The following is a 15,669-nucleotide window of genomic DNA, read 5'->3' as shown; positions in this document are numbered from 1 at the left end:
GTGGACAGGTGTCTTTTATACTGATAACAAGTTCAAACAGGTGCCATTAATACAGGTAACGAGTGGAGGACAGAGGAGCCTCTTAAAGAAGAAGTTACAGGTCTGTGAGAGCCAGAAATCTTGCTTGTTTGTAGGTGACCAAATACTTATTTTCCACCATAATTTGCAAATTAATTAATTAAAAATCCTACAATGTGATTTTCTGGATTTTTTTCTCTCATTTTGTCTGTCATAGTTGAAGTGTACCTATGATGAAAATTACAGGCCTCTCTCATCTTTTTAAGTGGGAGAACTTGCACAATTGGTGGCTGACTAAATACTTTTTTGCCCCACTGTATCTCCCTCACCAACTTTAAACATCTGCTATCTGAGCAGCTAACCGATCGCTGCAGCTGTACATAGTCTATCGGTAAATAGCCCACCCAATTTACCTACCTCATCCCCATACTGTTTTTATTTATTTACTTTTTCTGCTCTTTTGCACACCAGTATCTCTACCTGTACATGACCATCTGATCATTTATCACTCCAGTGTTAATCTGCTAAATTGTAATTATTCGCCTACCTCCTCATGCCTTTTGCACACATTGTATATAGACTCCCCTTTAATTTTTCTACTGTGTTATTGACTTGTTAATTGTTTACTCCATGTGTAACTCTGTGTTGTTGTCTGTTCTCACTGCTATGCTTTATCTTGGCCAGGTCGCAGTTGTAAATGAGAACTTGTTCTCAACTATTCTACCTGGTTAAATAAAGATGTTCTCAACTAGCCTACCTGGTTAAATAAAGGTGTTCTCAACTAGCCTACCTGGTTAAATAAAGGTGTTCTCAACTAGCCTACCTGGTTAAATAAAGGTGTTCTCAACTATTCTACCTGGTTAAATAAAGGTGTTCTCAACTAGCCTACCTGGTTAAATAAAGGTGTTCTCACTAGCCTACCTGGTTAAATAAAGATGTTCTCAACTATTCTACCTGGTTAAATAAAGGTGAAATAAAAATAAAATTAAATAAAAATGTGGTGTTTGTCCCTGTCTCCCTCTCTCACGTCTCGCAATATTCTCTCTCTCTGCCCCCTCTCTTTCTCCCTCACTGTCTCTCCCTCCCTCCTTCCCTCTCTCTCTGGCCCCTCTCTTTCTCCCTCACTGTCTCTCCCTCCCTCCCTCCTTCCCTCTCTCTCTGGCCCCTCTCTTTCTCCCTCGCTGTCTCTCCCTCCCTCCTTCCCTCTCTCTCTGCCCCTTCTCTTTCTCCCTCGCTGTCTCTCCCTCCCTCCTTCCCTCTCTCTCGCTATCTATCTTTTCTCTGTCTGTGTCCCTCCCCTCTCTCTCTAATTAACATATTAATTCATTAAGATTCTATCCGAACAGAGACAGGAAGGACTATAACCTCAGGACACAAGTTTAATTACACACGCAAGTGCACGCACACACACACCAAAACATCAACTCAGATGAGTTCAGGTGGTGTGAACGTTGTCTGAAGCTCTTTAGATGAGACAGGTGTACCACGGCTTGGGGCCCATACGACTGGGTTAGGAAACAACTTGTTGACTGTCGGTCTGAGAGAGACAGAGCATCAGATGAGACAGGTGTACCACAGCTTGGGGCCCATACGACTGGGTTAGGAAACAACTTGTTGACTGTCACTCTGAGAGAGACAGAGCATCAGATGAGACAGGTGTACCACGGCTTGGAATCCCCACGACTGGGTTAGGAAACAACTTGTTGACTGTCAGTCTGAGAGAGACAGAGCATCAGATGAGACAGGTGTACCACGGCTTGGAATCCCCACGACTGGGTTAGGAAACAACTTGTTGACTGTCAGTCTGAGAGAGACAGAGCATCAGATGAGACAGGTGTACCACGGCTTGGGGCCCATACGACTGGGTTAGGAAACAACTTGTTGACTGTCAGTCTGAGAGAGACAGAGCATCAGATGAGACAGGTGTACCACGGCTTGGGGCCCATACGACTGGGTTAGGAAACAACTTGTTGACTGTCAGTCTGAGAGAGACAGAGCATCAGATCTCTAAACCCTTTCTGATTCAGACACCGGGACGAGATGACTAGAGAATAATGAATCTGTCTTCCATAGCATAACATTGTTAGCAGACACTTTTATCCAAGAAGACAGTCACGCACAAAATTTCCTGTACGGGTGTCCCCAGCGGGAATCGAACCCACAAGCGCTCTACCAACTGAGCCACACTTGACCACTAACGTGTCATTGGTACCATAGGATTGAATAGAAGTCTGCAGTTAATGAGCTAGACTGTAGAGATATTCATTTATCCAAGTGGGAGGAGTTAACAGTTCTAGTCATTGTATATGTAATCATCTGCCTCTCTGTCACACACACTCAGAGGAGATATCCAGATACTGCGTGTGTGTGTGTGTGTGTGTTTGTGTGTGTGCGTGTGTGTGTGTTTGTGTGTGTGTGCGTGTGTGTGTGTGTGTTTGTGTGTCTCGCATGTCTGAGTGTTTGAGTGTGTGCGTGTCTGAGTGTTTGAGTGTGTGCGTGTGTGCGTGTCTGAGTGTTTGAGTGTGTGTATGTGTGTGTGTGTGTGTGTGCGCATGTCTGAGTGTTTGAGTTTGTGCGTGTCTTAGTGTTTGAGTGTGTGTGTGTGTGTGTGTGCGTGTGTGTGTCTCTATGGATGTGTGTGGAAAAGCTTTAACAGGTGTGCAGTTGTTGCTAAGAGACAGGCAGCAGCACTGACACAGAGAGACAGCGAGACAGCGAGAGAGAGAGAGAGAGAGAGAGAGAGAGAGAGAGAGAGAGAGAGAGAGAGAGAGAGAGAGAGAGAGAAACAGTAAGAGTGAGAAACAACAGAGACAGGGGGGGTGGATAGGGAAAGTCATTGGGGAAAGGGAGAGAGTGGCTGAATGAGTTTATAGAGGGAGAGAAAAAGAGAGAGGTTGACATAGAGAGATAAGATGAGCGAGCCAGAGAGAGAGAGCTAGACAGGGAAAGGGGGAGAGGGAGAAGGGGAGAGAGGGAGACAGAGAGAGAGAGCTAGACAGGGAAAGGAGAGGGGGTGGAGAAGAGAGACAAGAGTCAGGGTGAGTGAGTTTGAGAGAATGAAAGAGCTGGAGGAAGGAACAAGCAGAATGAGAGAGGGAGAGACAGAGAGAAAGAGAGAGAGAGAGAGAGAGAGAGAGAGAGAGAGAGAGAGAGAGGGGAAAGAGGTAGACAGAGAGGGAAAGGGATGAGAGAGAGAGGGAGACAGAGAGAGAGAGAAGGGGATAGGGGGGAGACAGAGAGAGAGAGAAGGGGATAGGGGAGACAGAGAGAGAGAGAAGGGGATAGGGGGAGACAGAGAGAGAGAGAGAGAAGGGGAGAGAGGGAGACAGAGAGAGAGAAGGGATAGGGGGAGACAGAGAGGGAGAATGGGATAGGGGGAGACAGAGAGAGAGAGAAGGGGATAGGGGGAGACAGAGAGAGAGAGAAGGGGAGAGAGGGAGACAGAGAGAGAGAGAAGGGGATAGGGGGAGACAGAGAGGGAGAAGGATGAGAGAGAGAGGGAGAAGGGGAGAGGGAGACAGAGAGAGAGAGAGAAAGGGAGAGAGAGAGACAGAGAGAGATAGAAGGGGAGAGAGAGAGGAGAGAGAGAGGGAGAGAGAGAGAGAAACAGTAAGAGTGAGAAACAACAGAGACAGGGGGGGTGGATAGGGAAAGTCATTGGGGAAAGGGAGAGAGTGGCTGAATGAGTTTATAGAGGGAGAGAAAAAGAGAGAGGTTGACATAGAGAGATAAGATGAGCGAGCCAGAGAGAGAGAGCTAGACAGGGAAAGGAGAGAGGGAGAAGGGGAGAGAGGGAGACAGAGAGAGAGAGCTAGACAGGGAAAGGAGAGGGGGTGGAGAAAGAGAGACAAAGTCAGGGTGAGTGAGTTTGAGAGAATGAAAGAGCTGGAGGAAGGAACAAGCAGAATGAGAGAGGGAGAGACAGAGAGAGAGAGAGAGGAGAGAGAGAGAGAGAGAGAGGGGAAAGAGGTAGACAGAGAGGGAGAAGGGATGAGAGAGAGACAGAGAGAGAGAAGGGGATAGGGGGAGACAGAGAGAGAGAGAAGGGGATAGGGGGAGACAGAGAGAGAGAGAAGGGGATAGGGGAGACAGAGAGAGAGAGAAGGGGATAGGGGAGACAGAGAGAGAGAGAAGGGGATAGGGGGAGACAGAGAGAGAGAGAGAGAGAGAGAGAAGGGGATAGGGGGAGACAGAGAGAGAGAGAGAGAGGAGAGAGAGAGAAGGGGATAGGGGGAGACAGAGAGAGAGAAGGGGAGAGAGGGAGACAGAGAGAGAGAGAAGGGGATAGGGGGAGACAGAGAGGGAGAAGGGGATAGGGGGAGACAGAGAGAGAGAGAAGGGGATAGGGGGAGACAGAGAGGGAGAAGGGATGAGAGAGAGAGGGAGAAGGGGAGAGGGAGACAGAGAGAGAGAGAGAAGGGGAGAGAGAGAGACAGAGAGAGATAGAAGGGGAGAGAGAGACAGAGAGAGAGAGAAGGGGAGAGAGGGAGACAGAGAGAGAGAGAGAGAGAAGGGGATAGGGGGAGACAGAGAGAGAGAGAGAAGGGGATAGGGGAGAGAGAGAGAAGGGGATAGGGGGAGACAGAGAGAGAGAGAAGGGGATAGGGGGAGACAGAGAGAGAGAGAAGGGGATAGGGGGAGACAGAGAGAGAGAGAAGGGGAGTTTACTACAACCATCACTAAGGAACTACAGTTTACTACAACCATCACTAAGGAACTACAGTTTACTACAACCATCACTAAGGAACTACAGTTTACTACAACCATCACTGAGGAACTACAGTTTACTACAACCATCACTAAGGAACTACAGTTTACTACAACCATCACTAAGGAAATACAGTTTACTACAACCATCACTAAGGAACTACAGTTTACTACAACCATCACTGAGGAACTACAGTTTACTACAACCATCACTAAGGAACTACAGTTTACTACAACCATCACTAAGGAACTACAGTTTACTATAAATATCACTAAGGAACTACAGTTTACTATAAATATCACTAAGGAACTACAGTTTACTACAACCATCACTAAGGAACTACAGTTTACTACAACCATCACTAAGGAACTACAGTTTACTACAACCATCACTAAGAAACTACAGTTTACTACAACCATCACTGAGGAACCAGATTAATATTCTAATCCCGCAGTCACCCCTTGCCCTCTCCCACCCCCTTCTAGCCACCCACTCAACTCGACCCCGCACCTCTCCTTCACTAAATGCTCTCTTTCTCTCCCTACCCTCACTCTTTCACCTCTCTCCCTCGGCTATATGTTTCCCTCTCCTTCCCTCTCCTCTCTTCCTCTCTTCCTCCTCCTCTCTCATCCCCAGCTGCAGGAAATTTCTAATGATCTTCATCATCAGTCTGTGTTCAACACTACCTCCTGCCAAGAGCACACACACACACACACACACACACACGCACGCACGCACACACGCACGCACGCACGCACGCACGCACGCACGCACGCACACACACACACACGCACGCACGCACGTCATATTTTGTGCAAATAGTTAAAGTACAAAAGGGAAAATAAATAAACATAAATATGGGTTGTATTTACAATGGTGTTTGTTCTTCACTGGTTAACCTTTTCTCGTGGCAACAGGTCACACATCTTGCTGCTGTGATGGCACACTGTGGAATTTCACCCAGTAGATATGGGAGTTTATCAAAATTGGATTTGTTTTCGAATTATTTGTGGATCCGTGTAATCTGAGGGAAATATGTCTCTCTAATATGGTCATACATTGGGCAGGAGGTTAGGAAGTGCAGCTCAGTTTCCACCTCATTTTGTGGGCAGTGAGCACATAGCCTGTCTTCTCTTGAGAGCCATATCTGCCTACGGGGGCCTTTCTCAATAGCAAGGCTATGCTCACTGAGTCTGTACATAGTCAAAGCTTTCCTTAATTTTGGGTCATTAACAGTGGTCAGGTATTCTGCCACTGTGTCCTCTCTGTTTAGGGCCAAATAGCATTCTAGTTTGCTCTGTTCTTTTGTCAATTCTTTCCATTGAGTCAAGTAATTATCTTTTTGTTTTCTCATGATGTGGTTGGGTCTAATTGTGCTGCTGTCCTGGGGCTCTGTGGGGTGTGTTTGTGTTTGTGAACAGAGCCCCAGGACCAGCTTGCTTAGGGGACTCTTCTCCAGGTTCATCTCTCTGTAGGTGATGGCATTGATATGGAAGGTTTGGGAATCGCTCCATTTTAGGTGGTTGTAGAATTTAACAGCTCTTTTCTGGATTTTGATCATTAGTGGGTATCGGCCTAATTCTGCTCTGCATGCATTATTTGGTGTTCTACGTTGTACACAGAGGATATATTTGCAGAATTCTGCGTGCGGAGTCTCAATTTGGTGCTTGTCCCATTTTGTGAATTCTTGGTTGGTGAGCGGACCCCAGACCTCACAACCATAAAGGGAAATGGGTTCTATGGCTGATTCAAGTATTTTTCGCCAGATCCTAACTGGTATGTCAATGTTATGTTCCTTTTGATGGCATAGAAGGAAGGCCCTTCTTGCCTTGTCTCTCAGATCGTTCACAGCTTTGTGGAAGTTACCTGTGGAGCTAGGGGTGTAGGGGCTAGGGTGTAGGGGCTAGGGGTGTAGGGGCTAGGGGTGTAGGGGCTAGGGTGTAGGGGCTAGGGTGTAGGGGCTAGGGGTGTAGGGGCTAGGGTGTAGGGGCTAGGGTGTAGGGGCTAGGGTGTAGGGGCTAGGGGTGTAGGGGCTATTGGTGTAGGGGCTAGGGTTGTAGGGGCTAGGGTGTAGGGGCTAGGGGTGTAGGGAGCTAGGGTGTAGGGGCTAGGGTGTAGGGGCTAGGGGTGTAGGGGCTAGGGTGTAGGGGCTAGGGGTGTAGGGGCTAGGGTGTAGGGGCTAGGGGTGTAGGGGCTAGGGTGTAGGGGCTAGGGGTGTAGGGGCTAGGGTGTAGGGCTAGGGGTGTAGGGGCTAGGGGTGTAGGGGGCTAGGGTGTAGGGGCTAGGGTGTAGGGGCTAGGGTGTAGGGGCTAGGGGTGTAGGGGCTAGGGTGTAGGGGCTAGGGTGTAGGGGCTAGGGGTGTAGGGGCTAGGGGTGTAGGGGCTAGGGGTGTAGGGGCTAGGGTGTAGGGGCTAGGGTGTAGGGGCTAGGGTGTAGGGGCTAGGGTGTAGGGCTAGGGTTAGGGGCTAGGGTGTAGGGGGCTAGGGGTGTAGGGGCTAGGGTGTAGGGGCTAGGGTGGTAGGGGCTAGGGGTGTAGGGGCTAGGGTGTAGGGGCTAGGGGTGTAGGGGCTAGGGTGTAGGGGCTAGGGGTGTAGGGGCTAGGGTTGTATGGGGGGCTAGGGTGTAAGGGGCTAGGGGTGTAGGGGCTAGGGTGTAGGGGCTAGGGGTGTAGAGGCTAGGATGTAGGGGCTAGGGTGTAGGGGCTAGGGTGTAGGGGCTAGGGGGGAAGTATATAAAAGCTAGGGGCTAGGGTGTAGGGGCTAGGGGGGAAGTATATAAAAGCTAGGGGCTAGGGTGTAGGGGCTAGGGGGGAAGTATATAAAAGCTAGGGGCTAGGGTGTAGGGGCCAGGGGGGAAGTATATAAAAGCTAGGGGGTAGGGGCTAGGGGGAAGTATATAAAGCTAGGGGCTAGGGTGTAGGGGCTAGGGGGGAAGTACTGTATATAAAAAGCTAGGGGCTAGGGTGTAGGGGCTAGGGGGAAGTATATAAAAGCTAGGGGCTAGGGTGTAGGTGCTAGAGGGGAAGTATATAAAAGTTAGGGGCTAGGGTGTAGGGGCTAGGGGGGAAGTATATAAAAACTAGGGTCTAGGGTGTAGGGTGTAGGTATAGGGGGAAGTATATAAAAGCTAGGGTGTAGGGCATAGGGGGAAGTGTATAAAAGCTATTGGCTAGGGTGTAGTTATATGAAGACAAGAAGAACCGAATATACTACCTCTCTCCCTCACTACCTCACTATCTCTCTCCCTCACTACCTCACTACCTCTCTACCTCTCTCCCTCACTACCTCTCTAACTCACTTCCTCACTTCCTCTCTACCTCACTACCTCTCTAACTCACTTCCTCACTTCCTCTCTACCTCACTACCTCTCTACCTCACTACCTCACTACCTCTCTCCCTCTACCTCTCTACCTGACTTCATCACTACCTCTCTCCCTCTACCTCTCTACCTCACTACCTCTCTACTTCTCCCTCACTACCTCTCTACCTCTCTCCCTCACTACCTCTCTCCCTCACTACCTCACTACCTCTCTCCCTCACCACCTCTCTCCCTCACTACCTCACTACCTCTCTCCCTCACTACCTCACTACCTCTCTCCCTCACTCTCTCTCTCCCTCCCTCTCTACCTCTCTCCCTCACTACCTCTATCCCTCACTACCTCACTACCTCTCTCCCTCACTACATCTCTCCCTCACTACCTCACTACCTCTCTCCCTCACCACCTCTCTCCCTCACTACCTCACTACCTCTCTCCCTCACTACCTCACTACCTCTCTCCCTCACTCTCTCTCTCCCTCCCTCTCTACCTCTCTCCCTCACTACCTCTATCCCTCACTACCTCACTACCTCTCTCCCTCACTACATCTCTCCCTCACTACCTCTCTCCCTCTCTACCTCACTACCTCACTACCTCTCCCTCACTTCATCACTACCTCTCTCCCTCTACCTCTCTACCTCACTACCTCTCTAACTCACTTCATCACTACCTCTCTCCCTCTACCTCTCTACCTGACTTCATCACTACCTCTCTCTCTCTACCTCTCTACCTCACTACCTCTCTAACTCACTTCATCACTACCTCTCTCCCTCTACCTCACTACCTCTCCCTCACTACCTCTCTACCTCACTACTTCTCTACCTCTCCCTCACTACCTCACTACCTCTCTAACTCACTTCCTCTCTACCTCTCTACCTCACTACCTCTCTACCTCTCCCTCACTACCTCACTACCTCTCTAACTCACTTCCTCTCTACCTCACTACCTCTCTACCTGACTTCATCACTACCTCTCTCCCTCTACCTCTCTACCTCACTACCTCTCCCTCACTACCTCTCTAACTCACTTCCTCTCTACCTCACTACCTCTCTACCTGACTTCATCACTACCTCTCTCCCTCTACCTCTCTACCTCACTACCTCTCTCCCTCTACCTCTCTACCTCACTTCCTCACTACCTCTCTCCCTCTACCTCTCTACCTCTCTCTCCCTTCTTCTCCTTCTCCCCCACCACCCCTCCCTCGCCATCCATCTCCCCTCATCCCCCACCACCCCTCCCTCTCCCTCCATCTCCCCATCTCCTCCTTCCCCTCCCTCCCTCCCTCTCCTCTTTTGCCTGACCCTTTTTTCCTTCCCCCACCTCTTCTCCTTCCTCGTTCTCTCTCTCTCTTCAAGGCAGTTTCCTGGCTCTGCTGATGGCCACCCCTCAGTCAGGTCATGTGACCAACAGCGACAGCTGGGAGCAGCCAGGAGTGCACACACGCATGAACGCACACGCACAGTTCAAACACACACAATGCACATATATGAACAGTCGCACACACTCTACACACACACACACACACACACACACACACACACACACACACACACACACACACACACACACACACACACACACACACACACACACACACACACACACACACACACACACACACACACACACACAATACACAATACACAGACCTTGAGGCCAGTGTTTTGGAGAGGGGCCTCTGTGCTGCGGCATGACTTCCTGACTCCTCCCCCTGTTCCACAGTTGCCGTGGGTTACTGCTGCAGCTCCGGTTGCCAAGGAGAAGGCTGCTGGCTGTTTGAACAACAATGGCCGTCTTGTGAACATTTAAACTGTAGGTACTGACAGCCAGTCACACACATACACACACACACACACACACTTATCAGAGACCACACAGCCACTTAAGAACACACACAGCAAGATATAATCACATGATCTCTCCCTATCCCAGTCTGCTTCAAGATGTCGACCACTGTTCCTGTACTCAAGAAAGCAAAGGTAACTGAACGACTTTCGAAAGCACTCACTTCTGTCATCATGACGTTTTTTTATTTTACCTCTATTTAACTAGGCAAGTCAATTAAGAACAAATTCTTATTTTCAATAACGGCCTAGGAACAGCGGGTTAACTGCCTGTTCAGGGGCAGAACGACAGATTTGTACCTTGTCAGCTCAGGGATTTGAACTTGCAACCTTTCGTTTACTAGTCCAACACTCTAACCACTAGGCTACCCTGCTGCCCCATCGTGCTTTGAGAGGCTTGTTAAGGATCATATCACCTCTACCTTACTTGTCACCCTAGTCCCCCTTCAATTTGCACACAGGCCCAATAGGTCCACGGAAGACGCAATCACTATCACACTGCACACTGCCCTATCCCATCTGGCCAAGAGGAATACCTATGTAAGAAGGCTGTTCATCGTCTACAGCTCAGTATTCAACACCATAGTGCCCTCAAAGCTCATCACTAAGCTCAGGGCCCTGGGCCTGAACCCCTCCCTGTGCAACTGGGTCCTGGACTTCCTGATGGGCCGCCCCCAGGTGGTGAAGGTAGAAAACAACACCACCGCCACGCTGATCCTAAACACGGGGGCTCCACAAGGATGCGTGCTCAGCCCCCTCCTGTACTCCCTGTTCACCCATGACTACGTGTCCAACTCAATCATCAAGTTTGCTGATGACACAACAGTGGTAGGCCTGGTTACCAACAACGACGAAACAGCCCACAGGGAGGAGGTCAGAGCCCTGGCGGAGTGGTGCCAGGGAAATACTGAGGACTGAGCAGGCACCCCTAAGAGGCCACCGTGTTAAAGTGTAGCAGACGTGTTGTTACCTTTACCACCTGGGGGGGGGTTGGCCGTCAAGAAGTCCAGGATCCAGTTGCAGAGGGAGGTGTTTAGTCCCAGGGTCCTTAGCTTAGTGATGCACTTCGAGGACACTATGGTGTTGAACGCTGAGCTGTAGTTAACTTCTTATGGCTGGGGGCAGTATTGAGTAGCTTGGATGAATAAGGTGCCCAGAGGTGCCCAGAGTAAACTGCCTGCTACTCAGTCCCAGTTGCTAATATATGATTATTATTATATTTGGATAGAAAACACTCTGAAGTTTCTAAAACTGTTTGAATGATATCTGTGAGTATAACATAACTCATATGGTAGGCAAAAACCTGAGAAAAATCCAACCAGGAAGTGGGAAATCTGAGGTTGTTCGATTTTCAACTCATTCCCTATTGAAGATACAGTGGGATATTGGTCATGTTGCACTTCCTAAGGCTTCCACTAGATGTCAACCGTCTTTAGAATCTTGTTTGAGGCTTCTACTGTAAAGGGAGTCCTCATAAGGGCTCTTAGAGTCAGTGCTCTGGCAGAGTGCCACAAACTCGTGATGCTCGTTCATTGCATTTCTGAGGACAAAGGAATTCTCCGGTTGGAACATTATTGAAGATTTATGTTAAAAACATCCTAAAGATTGATTCTATACATCTTTTGACATGTTTCTACGGACTGTAACGGAACTTTTTGACATTTCGTCTGCTCCTAGTGAACGCGCTTCTTGACTTTGGATTTGTTTACAAAACGCACTAACAAAAGTAGCTATTTGGACATAAATTATGGCTTTTTATGGCTGCAGGGGCAGTATTGAGTAGCTTGGATGAAAAGGTGCCCATTGTAAATGGCCAGCTCCTCAGTCTCAGTTGCTAATATATGCATATTAATATTAGTATTGGATAGAAAACACTCTAAAGTTTCCAAAACTGTCAAAATATTGTCTGTGAGTATAACAGAACTGATATGGCAGGCGAAACCCTGAGGAAAATCAAAGCAGGAAGTGGCTTCTATTTTGAAAACTCCATGTTCCATAGCCTCCCTTTGCTCCATTTAAAGGGATATGAACTAGATTCCTTTTCCTATTGCTTCCTCAAGGTGTCAACAGTCTTAAGACATAGTTTCAGGCTTTTATTTTGAAAAATGAGCCAGAACGATAACATCGCTTCAAGTGGTCACATGAGTTTTGCTCGCGCAACAGAGTTTGGATAGGTATTGCTTTTCCCTCTCCTACTGTGAAACACATTTACGGTTGATATATTATCGATTATATATTTTTAAAACAACCTGAGGATTGATTATAAAAAACATTTGACATGTTTCTGTAGACATTATGGAAACTATTTGGAATTTGTCTGCGTTGTCGTGACCGCTCTTTCCTGTGGATTTCTTAACATAACACGACAAACAAACGGAGGTATTTTGGATCTAAAAATAATCTTAATGGAACAAAAGGAACATTTGTTGTGTAACTGGGAGTCTCGTGAGTGAAAACATCCGAAGATCATCAAAGGTAAACGATTAATTTGATTGCTTTTCTGATTTTCATGACCGAGCTACCTGATGCTAAGTGTACTTAATGTTTTGTCATGCGATCGATAAACTTACACTAACGCTTGGATTCCTTTCGCTGTAAAGCATCATTTCAATTTCACGACAGGTGGATTAACAAAAGGCTAAGCTGTGTTTTCCTATATTGCACTTGTGATTTCAAGAATATAAATATTTATAGTATGTAGCGCTATGCTATTCAGCGGTTGTTGATGACACTTATCCTGATATCGGGATTGCAGCCATAACAAGTTAAAGGTCTTACTCAAATTGGCTACGGAGAGTGTGACAGCTGATGCGCTCATGCATGCTTCAGTGTTGCTTGCCTCGAAGCGAGCATAGAAGTTATTTAGCTCATCTGGTAGGCTCGTGTCACTGGGCAGCTGTGCTTCCCTTTGTAGTCCGTAATATTTTGCAAGTCCTGCCACATTCGACGAGTATCGGAGCCCGCGTAGTACGATTCAATCTTAGTCCTGTATTGGTGCTTTGCCTGTTTGATGGTTTGTCGTAGGGCATAGCAGGATTTATTATAAGCGTCCGGGGTGGAGTCCCGCTCCTTGAAAGCGGCAGATCTACCCTTTAGCTCAGTGTGAATGTTGCCTGTAATCCGTGGCTTCTGGTTGGGGTATGTACCTACAGTCACTGTGGGGACGACGTCCTCAATGCACTTATTGATAAAGCCAATGGCTGATGTGGTGTACAACTCAATGCAATCGGAAGAATCCCGGAACATATTCCAGTCTGTACTCACTAAACAGTCCTGTAGCTTAGGATCTGTGTCATTTGACCACTTCTTTATTGACTGAGTCACTGGTACTTTCTGCTTCAGTTTTTGCTGGTAAGCAGGAATAAGAAGTTATGGTCAGATTTGGCAAATGGAGGGCAAGGAGGGCAAGGGATCTTGAGTTTTTTTTTCCCCCTCTGGTTGCAGATTTAACATGCTGGTAGAAATGAGGTAAAACGGATTTAAGTTTCCCTGCATTAAAGTCCCCAGCCACTAGGAGCGCCGCCTGTGGATGAGCATTTTCTCATTTGCTTATGGCCTTATGCAGCTCGTTGAGTGCTGTCTTAGTGCCAGCATCGGTTTGTGGTGGTAAATAGACATCTACGAAAAATATAGATGACAACGCTCTTGGTAAATAGTGTGGTCAACAGCTTATCATGAGATACTCTAACTGAGGCGAGGAAAACCTGGAGGCTTCCTTAATATTAGATTTCGTGCTCCAACTGTTATTTACAAATAAACACAGACCTCCACCCCTCGTCTTACCATTGGACAGAAAACCCAGCCTGCTGTATGTTATCCATGTCATCATTCAGCCACGACTCGGTGAAACATAAGATATTACCGTTTTTAATGTCCCGTTGGTAGGATAGTCTCAATTGAAGCTCCTGCTGTATGTTATTCATGTCATCATTCAGCCACGACTCAGTGAAACTGGTAGGATAGTCTCAATCGAAGCTCATCCATTTTTATTATCCAACGATTGCACGTTGGCTAATAGGACTGATGGTAAAGGTGTCACGTGTGCTCCCTCTCCGGTCTCCAGGTCACCAGGCTGCTCGTTATGGGGCACACCAGTCACCATCGTTAAGTGCATCAGAGCATTATGACACTCACCTGGACTCCATCACCTCCTTGATTACCTGCCCTATATATGCCTATATATGTCACTCCCTTCCCCAGTCGACATAGTTTCTGTTCCTGTGTCTTGTCTGTGCGTTGTTCGTGTTTTCTTGTTTTGGGTTATGTTCTGTTTATTTATTCAAATGCTCCCTGAACTTGCTTCCCGACACTCAGCGCACATCAAACATTTTCAGTCGGACATTCACACTTGCCATACAAAGTTGAAATGTCTAGCCAACACTTTGAATTACACTGCTTTTGCACTTCAGTACTGTAATGATTTGACACTTTGGCTTTGGTTAAAGGCAAGTACAGACGCACACTAGTAGTAGTCATCGCTCCTGCTCCAAAATGTAATTGAATTTTATTAGAGTCTACACATTCTGGGTGATGTGAAACAACGTCATCATCTCATCTTTGGCTCTTATTGGCTATTGTTAACCGTTCTCAAAACTTGTGGTTGCACATCTCACACTACAAGAGCATTGCAGATTTCATATCAAACATGTCTGGGACTGCTTAAAGACGAGATCGGTAGCCCCATATTTGCGTCTCTGACCTGCTCACATTAAACAAGTGTCGGTGACGGCAGCAACGACGTGGGGATTTTGTCTCCGATCTCAAAAATGTGTCTGCGACAGCTAAATCAGGGCCAAAATCGTGTCTGCGACAGCTAAATCAGGGCCAAAATCATGTAGTGTCCACCTGGCTTTAGAGGCTGCTGAACGCTGGTCACGTTAATAATGTTTACATACTGTTTTATCCTCTTTCATACAGTGCCCTCAGAAAGTATTCAGACCCCTTGACTTATTCCACATTTTGTTACGTTACAGCCTTATTCAAAAAAAAATGTTTTAATGATTCCCTCATCAATCTACACACAATACCCCATAATGACAAAACAAAAAATGGTTTTAAGAAATGTTTGTAAATTTAGTCAAAATAAAAAACTGAAATATCACATTTACATAAGTATTCAGACCCCTTTACTCAGTACTTTATTGAAGCACCTTTGGCAGCGATTACAGCCTCAAGTCTTCTTGGGTATGATGCTACCATACTGTCTATACACACCATTTACATGCATTCAGAAAGTATTGTTTGGAGAGGGGAAAAACAACTTCATCCATTTTAGAATGAAACTGTAACCCAGAAACCCCGTCTTCTGAAAACCTAACCATGGGATAGAGTTTAAATTACACATCAAAATGGCTTTCCAAAAGATGCTGTTCCTGAGTGCTCTACTCTCAATCCTGACTTAAATTTACTTGAAAATCAGAGACAAGGTTTGAATATTGCTGTTCATGAATTTTTCCCAACCAAATGACATTGTTGAACAGAGTTGTCCATTGTTGAACAGAGTTGTCCATTGTTGAACAGAGTTGTCCATTGTTGAACAGAGTTGTCCATTGATGAACAGAGTTGTCCATTGTTGAACAGAGTTGTCCATTGTTGAACAGAGTTGTCCATTGTTGAACAGAGTTGTCCATTGTTGAACAGAGTTGTCCATTGATGAACAGAGTTGTCCATTGTTGAACAGAGTTGTCCATTGTTGAACAGAGTTGTCCATTGTTGAACAGAGTTGTCCATTGTTGAACAGAGTTGTCCATTGTTGAACAGAGTTGTCCATTGTTGAACAGAGT

General features: G+C 47.0%; 1 protein-coding gene across 2 annotated transcripts in view; it reads right to left on the bottom strand.

Annotated features, from left to right (window-relative positions):
* The window catches only part of LOC109881183 (AT-hook DNA-binding motif-containing protein 1-like), a 36,670-nt gene that overhangs the window by 11,448 nt on the left and 9,553 nt on the right, over positions 1-15,669 (bottom strand). The window contains exon 2 of one of the 2 annotated variants that reach the window (XM_031789038.1): positions 9,692-9,814. The exons of the other annotated variant lie outside the window; for it this stretch is intronic. The gene's annotated coding sequence lies outside the window, so the exon portion shown is untranslated. The remainder of the gene's footprint in view (positions 1-9,691; positions 9,815-15,669) is intronic. 2 annotated transcript variants of the gene reach the window in all.

Source organism: Oncorhynchus kisutch, linkage group LG14 (assembly GCF_002021735.2).
Source record: "Oncorhynchus kisutch isolate 150728-3 linkage group LG14, Okis_V2, whole genome shotgun sequence".
Classification (NCBI taxonomy): Eukaryota; Metazoa; Chordata; class Actinopteri; order Salmoniformes; family Salmonidae; genus Oncorhynchus; species Oncorhynchus kisutch.
This window is presented reverse-complemented; position numbering and strand designations above follow the sequence as displayed.